Below are 7,378 nucleotides of genomic sequence, written 5' to 3' on the forward strand. Positions count from 1 at the left end.
ACAGCACTGACAGTGGTGAAAGTTCTTACTAAACCTAAAACCAGAATACCACATGGCATGAGTGCCAAGCGATTTGGTCACTCCTACCATCTCTCTCTCTCTCTCTCTCTCTCTCTCTCTCTCTCTCTCTCTCTTTCTCAAAACTATAGGAAGACTGGTAAATAGGTCTTTTAAGCCTGAAATTTAGTATTATTGTAAAAGTCAGCTTTTATCATAGCTTTTCTGCGACTTTGATTCATTTGACGTTATATCCTCTGGTAACATTTGGCTCATCGTGAATTTAACGAAAGCTCTCCTACCATTAGTTGACCTACCTGACAATGGGGAAAATTCCAGCATCACCAACCCCCCTCCCCACACATCCTTATCACCAAACTTAACCTAACCTAGCTTAGGTGGTTTCCCCTCTTTTTTATTTCCTTCTTAACCTCAATTAATGTTTCAGTACATCATTGATAAACCATTTGGGTAGTTTTTTGACCGGTGTGGAGGTCAGAGGGTAGCCCTTCATTATTCTCTAATCGACCTCTCCACCGGTCAAATAACTACCATAATTCTAGTAAAATGGTTTCTCACTGTGGCCTTCTATTATTGTTAAGTACAGAAGCGACAATTCTAATGGGCTGAAAAAAGCTGCTACGAAAATGAAAGCCAAATTTGTCAAAATGACGTCAGAAACTATCAGCAAAGCCACATTTCCATTTCAAAATAATTTAAACCATAAGTGACTTCCGTTTTTAAGACATGTACCCCTAGCTCTAAATACTTCGCTCTTAACTAACTTCACAATTTTTCGCTCCCAGACACCGAGAGCACTGAAGAAATCTTCTCATAAAGACAAACAACGAAGCAAAATTATTCTTAAGATATTCAAAGAAAATGTTCATAAAATGCATAACTGATGCACCACTAAACGTAGTCGCGCCTCAGTGGCATGGTTGGTTTGGTGTTTGCTTCTCACCTCGGTGGTTGCAGGTTCGATTCTCGGCCATTCCATTGAGGAGTGAGAGATGTGAATTTCTGGTGATAGAAGTTCACTCTCGACTTGGTTCGGAAGTCACGTAAAGCCGTTGGCCCCGTTGCTGAATAACCACTGGTTCCATGCAACGTAAAAGCACCATACAAACAAACAAACAAACTAAACGTAGTCAAGCATGGCAGTCCGGAAATATATTCTGATGAAAGGAGAGAAAACCACAAGGCAGGAGTCCGCAGGACCCGTGTATTTTTTTTATTTTTCTTTATATAAGACATACCTGGAGTAGCATGTAGGATTCATACCACAAACACGTTTGATAAAGCTTTTGTTGATGGTCAGTGGTAATTGTGATAACTATAAAAAATACAGACAAGCGGTAGCACATAAGGCTGAATACGAAATGGACTCTCCAGAATAATATGAATTATATTTCCTACGTCCCATCAATATCTCTGTAAAAAGACATTTACAAATTGACTCAAATGCTTTTTAAACATATCATTCATTTTTCATCTGATTTCTAGTGCAAAATGAACTTATAGGGGAAGATTTTAAGTCTCTCATTAATGGAAAATAAATCAATATCTCGTATGTCCTGTCTAGCGTAGTAGGGTTAAAAACTAAAATAAAGAATTAAATGATATAAATATATATATATATATATTTTTATATATATATCTATATAATATAATATATATTATAATATATAATATATATATATATATATATATATATATATATCAATTTTCCATGAACATTCTAAAAACCAAAAAAAATAATTTTAGTAGATGAAATAAACAAGAGAAAAATATCTGGCCAATAATTTCTGGAATGAAAAAAAATGCGCTGGAAAAGAGAGAGAGAGAGAGAGAGAGAGAGAGAGAGAGAGAGAGAGAGAGAGAGAGAGAGAGAGAGAGAGTGGGGGGGGGGGGTGAATAAAACTTAGAACCAAAATGTTGGACATCAGTTACTATGAACCTTTCAGTTACAAGGTGAATTTGCAACTCTAATCCTTGCTATTAGCTAATATGTAGCAGCCACACTAAAGGCAATGTAAAACAAAGACGACGCCGAACACTCTGGACTTATGATAAAAGACAAGACAATGGAAATTGCAAATAAAATCAGATTTTTCCAGAACTGCAGAAAGAGATGGAGGCTGGACAGTGAAATGCGATATATGGAATATTTATACTTTTAACATTATACCAGATGAACATAAGGATAGAACGTCTTGGAAGCCAAGAGTACATCCCTGTCTGAGAACCATACCATTCCAATATGAAGATGTACTGAACTCCTCAACACGCTACACTAATTTGATATTGTTAATGGATGACAGTACTTCTTGCATTGTTATTCGTGACTGCTGTTACGTAGGTTTCAGATTCTGCTGGTTGTTTTCAGTTATTACATACAATTCTAATCCTTTGTTCTTCCCACTCCTTTTATTTAACGCCCATCAACTTCTGTGAAACTTGCTTTTTAAGTTCCATAAAATTATATGACGAACAACTGCACGGGACCATCTATGCAAACAGAATAATCAGCATATAAGAAAAGCCTTCTAATAATAAGAGTAAATTGGGGCGTTAATCACTCTAACATTTCGTCCTTCTGTCTTTTCACACACATTACGGTTAGGGCAACTGTACCTAGGCAAAATAACTGAAAGTGTGCATCACATAAATCATTATACATTATTCAAAATCTGAATTCTTTCCCTATGGCTATCTTTTGTTTTCTCAGGACAAATCGTTGTCAACTTGGTATATCACTGAAATAATAATATGATAATAATAATATGTTTTATTTCAGCTCGGGGCCATATACATACATTGAATATACAAAATACAGACAGTAACCTACACAATCTAGATACATGAGACATGATAAAATAGAAAAAGAAAATGAACAATCGGCACTTATCCACAAAATAGCTGAGGTAGCATAAAAGCTAGTAATCATAATAATGGTAATAACAGTAATAATATTGGTGAGAAAAAAAATGCATTGAGAGTAATAATGTTCCAAATGTGCCTTATTGTTGCTTGTAATTTGATTAGCTGTGAGTATAATTCAACAACAGAACATCCATGGGAAACCAAAGGAAGACAAGCGACAAAACACCCCTGGACACGGCTACTGACAACGAAGCAAATCGAGACTATCAGCCAGAGAAGGAAATCAAGCCCTTGCCCACGCCCTTGGCTGCAAGCCGCTGTACTATGGGACGCGTCCTACGAATTACGACGAATGCCCATGTTGCCGACCGATAGAAATTCTGCACCCTAATGACGTCGTGTTTAAATCCAAATGTCCCCATTCAGTAATAAAAGTTATTTATATCAATTTGTAATCCAGGGCTGAAAACGCCCCGGAGAGGTGTGGAAACGGCCCGTGAATAGGAGGAATGTTGGATGATATTTCATTTCTGAGTAGCTTGCTTCGAGAGTGCAAGAATTATAGAGTCATTCAAAGTCTTGATAAATAGATAGAATCGGCGAACAATGCCATTAACTTCACGAAGAAATATATATATATATATATATATATATATATATATATATATATATATATATATATATATATATATACGTATACCCGTAGGGGGTAGTGCATGTAGGCATTACTTAAGGTTCTTTGCAGCGTCCCTTCGGTCCTTAGCTGCAACCACTGTCATTCCTTTTACTGTACCTCAATTCATATTCTCTTTCCATCATCTTCCTGTCCACCCTCTCCTAACAATTGCTTCATAGGTTTTCACAACTTTCAAGCCGTTTACTGTCAATTTCCGTTTCAGCGATGAATGGCCTTTGTTGCCCCAGTGCTTGGCATTATGCCAAAAATCTATATAAATCAAATCAAAATCTCTCTCTCTCTCTCTCTCTCTCTCTCTCTCTCTCTCTCTATAGCTCGTGACCTTCCGTTTCAGTTTTCTTCAAAAGAAAACTATTGAGTGGCTATTAGTCTGTCCTTCTGCACTTTTCTGTCCCCCCTCAGATCTAATTAACTGCTGAGGCTAAAGGGCTGAAAATTAGTATGTTGATCATCCACCCACCAATCAATAAACATCCCAAATTGCAGCCCTCTAACTTCAGTAGTCTTTATTTGATTTAAGGTTAGATTTAGCCAGCCGTGATTGTGCTTATGGCACCGCTATAGGTGCCAATGAAACAGGCCACCACAGAGCCTTGACGTTTCATGGACTGCGGCTGAGAGTTTCATGGGCCGTGGTTGAGAGTTTCATATAGCATTATACGGTGTACAGGAAACTCGATTGCGCCGAAGAATTTACGGCGCTTTCTTTGCTTGTTTTCTTTCAATCTCGATTGTGAATTTCATTCCACTAACGTAATAGCGTCTCTAATCGTTGACCTCATTCAAAATCATGGCTGACGAATGCAGCTTCACAACTAACACTGAGATGCTTAGAGACGTTCATCTCCACAATTTGAGTTCCTTTCACTCAAAACGAGTCACTTGAAAATGTTGCTGGAGATGCGGGGTATCGATCCCCGTACCTCTCACATGCTAAGCGAGCGCTCTACCATCTGAGCTACATCCCCTGATAAATAACTGCAAAGCTCAACTCAATAATGGTAGTGAAAGTTATCTTTGGGCTCAACAATGCGCACCGCTGGTTCGTGAGGATCTCTCTTGGGAGAGCTGGCGAGACATCCAACAGGGGACCTCCGTTTTCTATGCCACTGTAAGCTACGGGCACGCTTGCAAAATTGTCTTTTACAGCAAAAAATAATCCAGATGGCTCACAATAGACTAACGATAAGAATCAGAGCAGGCGACTCTGGTAGTTACAAGCAATAAACTTTATATATATATATATATATATATGATATATATATATATATATATATATATATATATATATATATATATATATATATAAATGTACTATATATATGCAGAAAGCGTAACAGATGTTACTAATGTTTCTAATATAATAAGTATGAACAGTGCGGAACGCAACTCGGGATGAGTTGTTTATTCAGTGATTTTCTTAATGTGACAAAGTCTACAGCATCACGGAGAACTCGAGGTGCCCTGAAATATTCTTAAGACTATAAGTAAGAGAACCCCTAAGAAAACCACAGCAGTGGCACTGAAAGCAACACCCAACCAAAAGTAACATTCTGAAAAAATTCTTCAGGAAGTGGCTAAAAAACTATACATAATCCTTAACGTGAAAATGTTCTTCGATATAACACCTAACAAAAAGATGAAAAAAGTTCCGAGATAAACATCAAGATAAACCCAAATGCCCTATGGTAAAATATAATCAACCAAAAACATTGCAATGCAGTTACCATGAACCTTTCAGACAAGGTGAATAAGCAACTCTAATCCTTGGCATTAACTGATACATAGACAGCTACGCTAGAGGCAGCGTAAAACAAGGACTACGCCGAGCATACTTGACTCTAGATAAAAAAAAAAATTAGACAATGAAAAATAAGCTCATGAGGCTACCGAAAAATGGCAGCAAGACACCGCTGAAAGTAGAAGCAGGTTTCTCCACAACTGCAGAAGAGGAGGGAGGCTGGAGAGAGGACTCGATTTCTGCAATACTTATAAGCTAAACATTAGTTATACCGTAATACAGTACATCCCTGTCTGAGAGTGATATTGTTCCCACGTGATGAGGCACTGAACTCCTCAACGCCCTACACTATTTATATATTGGTTATGGATGATCATACCTCTTGCCATGTTATCCGTGACTGCTGATATGTTTCAGATTCTGTTTGTAGTTTTCTGTTATTATACACAGTTCTAATCCTTCGGTATGCAAATTCCATAAAATTACATGCTTAACAACAACAACAACAACAACAACCAACAACAACAACAACAATAATGATAATAATAATAATAATAATAATAATAATAATAATAATAATAATAATAATAATAATAATCGCACCCCATCAGCAAGAACTGTCCCAGGAAGATCATAAGTAATACTTCACACTAATGATTGGACCGTCTATGCAAACAGGACATAATCAGCATACAAGAGAGGCCTTCAAATAATAAGAGTAAACTATGGGGTTCATCATTCAGACGTTTCGCCCTTCTGTCTTTCTACATACATTACTGTTAGGGCAACTGTACCTCGGCAAAATAAATAAAAATGCGTCACATATATCTTTATACATTATTAAAAAAATATCTGAGTGCATTCCCTATGATTAAAATGGACTTTGCCCAGGAGGTAAGCCTTCTTATCCGTACTTGTTCAGTTTTTAGAAATATCTTCTTGGTTTCTCAGGAAAAATCGTTGTCTACTTGGTATATCACTGAAATATGATGTTCCAAATGTACTTGTTGTTGCTTCTACTTTGATTAGTTGTGAATATAAATCAACAAGGTCTGCGTTGAATATATAGAGGGACACGGACTTCATCCTGCCTTTTCCGAGGAAACCACAGAACATTCATGAGAGTCCGAAAGAGGACACGAGCGACAAAAACGCTCCTGGGCACAACTACCAACAACGAAGCAAATCAAGACTATCAGCCAGAGACGGGAATCATGCCCTTCTCTGCTGCCCTTGGCTGCAAGCCGCTGTAAAGGGCGCGTCCTACAGAGTACAACGAATGTTCAGGTTGCCGACCATTAGGAATTCTATATCCTAATGACGTTATGTTTGAAATTCAAACGTACGCCTGTGGTAATAAACGTATATAAATTTGTGTTCCAGTCCTGAAACCGCCGTCGAGAGATGATGAACTGGGCCATTGACTAACAAAAGAAAAAGTAAATGGAAACAATCTTGAAAATTTTTTCCTTATTCCTGAGAAGCTTGCTTCAAGAGTAAAAGAAGTATAGACTGATTCAAAGTCTTGACAAAAAGATAGGATCGGCGAACAATACAACTGCTGCTCTTCCGCTTGTACTGCTACAGTATTTAAACGTGTTCCCGCTGGACGAACTATTCCCGAGAGACCATTAGACGTATCACTGTTGTACACAATGACATTTTGAGACGCCTCACAAACACTCCTTACCACCACTTCGCCACATACATGATCATAGAAAAGCGTCTGGACAACTTAAAAATCATTGTAAAGAAAAGAATGTCTCCTCTGATAACCTGAGTGAGAAACAGCAGCAATTCGCTCATACACAGCATCCCAGGGAGTGAAGCAAGAAGATCTAAATTGTGGGAAAGATGGGAAAATGAGGCTTTTGTTCCCTAAAGGACTTAATCTCTGTATTGGCAAGGTGTCATCTCCAGATTCTGTCATTATTATTGTTTACTGCTGATATTTTTCTTTTTCATTATTAGGTACTGTGAATACTATCAAGTTAAAGTTTTTCTACATTCAATTTTCGTATTTAGCCCCCCTGAACCTGACTACTGTAACCAACTAA

The 7,378-nt window shown here is 37.6% G+C and overlaps 1 non-coding gene across 1 annotated transcript; it reads right to left on the bottom strand.

Annotated features, from left to right (window-relative positions):
* Positions 1-4,475: 4,475 nt before the first annotated feature.
* Positions 4,476-4,548, bottom strand: Trnaa-agc (transfer RNA alanine (anticodon AGC)). Its single transcript has one exon. It is a non-coding gene; the product is annotated as a tRNA-Ala (tRNA).
* Between the last annotated feature and the right edge of the window lie 2,830 nt (positions 4,549-7,378).

The sequence above is a fragment of the Macrobrachium nipponense genome, chromosome 5, assembly GCF_015104395.2.
Source record: "Macrobrachium nipponense isolate FS-2020 chromosome 5, ASM1510439v2, whole genome shotgun sequence".
NCBI lineage: Eukaryota > Metazoa > Arthropoda > Malacostraca > Decapoda > Palaemonidae > Macrobrachium > Macrobrachium nipponense.